We start from the raw sequence: 2,969 nt of genomic DNA on the forward strand, positions 1-2,969 counted from the left end.
CTATTTCAATAAACTCGGCGGTGAACTTTAAAGGTACTTTTGGTTGCACAGGGGTTTCATCATTGAACACAAACCCCAGGAGAGTGTCAGAGGAGAGGCCTGCTTTCCAAAAATAAACTGTGTTTCTTGTTAATAATTCATGGCACTGCTCTTACTCAGCAGTAATTAAATATAAAAGTCGACAAGGTTGATTGGGTCAGTAACAAAGGAGAGCTACGCCGTCCTGCGCTGCCACACGCAGGCGGCTAAGACGGGGCGAAGAGTGTGAAGGCATGTCTGTGAGCAGGTGTGTGTGTGTGTGTGTGTGTGTGTGTGTGTGTGTGCTCACAGACACTTAAACACATTGATAGTAGATGCTAGACCAAGTCTAATGGGAGCAATTCATTCACCTGCACATTTGGAAACTCATGCTCAGTTAGTACTGTGTGTGTGTGTGTTTGTGTGTGTGTGTGTTTTACAGAACACAGAACAAGTTGCAGTCAAACCCTGGGAGTTTTTCTGTCACTGGTTCCACAAAACTCTGACTGTTTTCCCTCATTTAAAAAACACAAGTTCAGCCAGAGTCAGCTGTGTTTGTTGACTGACTGACTGACTGACTGACTGACTGACTGACTGTTGACAGTCTACTTATGCTGTCACTGAAACTGAGTGAAGGTAAATCACATTTTCCCAAAATGCTTAGTTTTTCAAATGCCTGATGGAAAAAAACAAACAAGAAACTGCCGACACCACTCACTCTCTCTACACAGTATAAATATAGTTAGCGTCATAGCATTAGCTTGACTGGCTGACTGAGTGTTGGTTTCTATGACTAAAGTGATTGAGCCAAGGGAACGTCCACAACCGTTTCATAAGGTCATAACTGTTTTTAAATCAATCAGTTCTAATTTCTTCTATTTGTCCTCCATTTGGGTCCAAACAGGCGGTGTTTCCATCCAGATGGATGAACTGGAGGATGTCCTGGGTACAAGGTCACAACCTGCTGCCTCGCCTTGTTTTAATCCTTAGTAGGTTCAGCTCCTTCACGTGTAAGTTTTGTTGAAAATGTGGCGTCTGCTCCAGTGTTCTGACTAATAAAATCAGACACCATCAAACTAGAACACCTGCTTTGGAACTTTCTGACCTAATCGGTACTTCTGCACCGTCTACACTCCGGTCGCTCTGAAGCCAAACCACAGTGCAGTGGTTCAGGGCAGTGATTGGTGCGTTCCTACACTTCATTTCTACTTTGTATAAAATAGTTTCATGACGTCCACCTGACAGGAAACACCTGTGTGTGTAAAGGTCGAGCCTTCACACACACACACAGGTTCCACCTGACCAGAATATTTTCACTGTTTCCTGTCTTTGACCACGAGCTGAACCACGACAACACCAGCCTGTGAAGACTGAGTCCTTGGAGTGTGCTCCTTTTTTACCCACTCTGTGAACCCCGAGCTGTGACTGGTTAAAGTGCTAATTACCAAACATCCAATAATGTTGCTTCTCTCAGGCTTTTAGTCTCGCTGTGACCCTGTTCTAATGTTTTTGTTCAGAATCGAGAATGAAAACAATTTTATTTTTCCTTCTGCCTGTTAAAAAAAAATAATTACTCAGATTTATTTTTTTATTGCACATTAGGGGAAAGTGCCAACTGGTCTGATTATGGGGTTAGAAAATATTGGATGCTAACAGGTTTGAAGTGCACACCCTCCTGGCTGTGAGAGTTAACAGTGCTAATGCTAGCACATAAATCTCTTCACTAGCCAAATTCCAGATTAGAGCCACAGACTAATCTCTTTAAGATGCAATACAGGGTCAAAATCTCCAGACGGCTCATCCTCACATCATCATCATCATCATCATCATCTTCATCATCATCATCATCATAGTCAGCAGAAGCGACGACTTGATGCTGAAGAAAACCTCTCTGCTTCATCTGACAACTTTCAGGCAGCAGTTTGGTCTTTGACAACAAAATAAGGAGGCTGTGGATTTTTAGAAATTCCTCTGTATTTTGCAGAATATTGTTTCTTATATTTGCTTATACTTTAAAAATATATCTAATATGTATCAAAGTCTCACATTCTGCAACACACGCGTGTCGACTTAATTCACCAAGTGAAGCCGTGAAAGGACGATGTGGGAAGCCATGATTACTCTGTCAATTTCCTGTTAGAGTGATGCTCAGAGAGAGAGTGTCAGCATGATTGATCTGCAGACTTCACTCGACCGACTCCCCAGAGAGGCCTTCAGACAGGATCCCAGACTCCTCGGCCCTTATCTGGACTCTCGGGTGTCACATTTGCGTCACTACGTCTCCATGTCAAAGTTTCTGCCGTGTCTGCAAGTTTCTCCAACAATAATGCTTATTTACACCAAAGGGCAGCGCGGAAAAAAAAAGGAACAAAAGTTCCAGACAGGTCTGACTTTAAGCGTGCATCACTCCGACTCTTCTCATGACTGGACGCCTCTCACTTCCCCCTCCCCGCCCCCGCTGCCGTCGCACATAATTACACCACTCTTCCCATTTGTCCGCGGTGCATAAACAACTCTTCCTGAAAACCAGCTCATCTTCTATTAGATCCCAGAACCATCAGCGGGGCCTGAAGATGATTCTGACTGTCATTCGGACCAGACGGCCCGCCGGTCTGGGCCATGCCTGGACTACAATCACATTATCCCAACACAGGAACACAGACGGAGAGGATGGAGAGGGAGCGAGGGAGAGATACAGCAATCAATATCGTACGCTGACGTCTGTCTGCCCACTTAAGTTCACCCCCCCGACAAGACGCTTCCCACCACAACTGAAAGAGGATATTCAGTCTGAGCAGCTGTTCATATCACTGAACAGAAAGTGATGCATTTTCTGCACGGTTGATGCGACACCCAGCCCAACGCCGGTGGATCATTTCAATCTGGGCATCATATCAAATGATTCGAGTCTCGCTACATCCATGTATGTAAATGCCACACACAAAGGCCTG

The 2,969-nt window shown here is 44.6% G+C and overlaps 1 protein-coding gene across 10 annotated transcripts in view; it reads right to left on the reverse strand.

Moving 5' to 3' along the window:
• Window positions 1–2,969, reverse strand: part of zmiz1a (zinc finger, MIZ-type containing 1a) — a 109,742-nt gene that overhangs the window by 21,412 nt on the left and 85,361 nt on the right. The gene's annotated exons all lie outside the window — the stretch shown is intronic.

This window comes from Cynoglossus semilaevis, chromosome 12 (assembly GCF_000523025.1).
Source record: "Cynoglossus semilaevis isolate Cse_v1.0 chromosome 12, Cse_v1.0, whole genome shotgun sequence".
NCBI classification, from domain to species: domain Eukaryota; kingdom Metazoa; phylum Chordata; class Actinopteri; order Pleuronectiformes; family Cynoglossidae; genus Cynoglossus; species Cynoglossus semilaevis.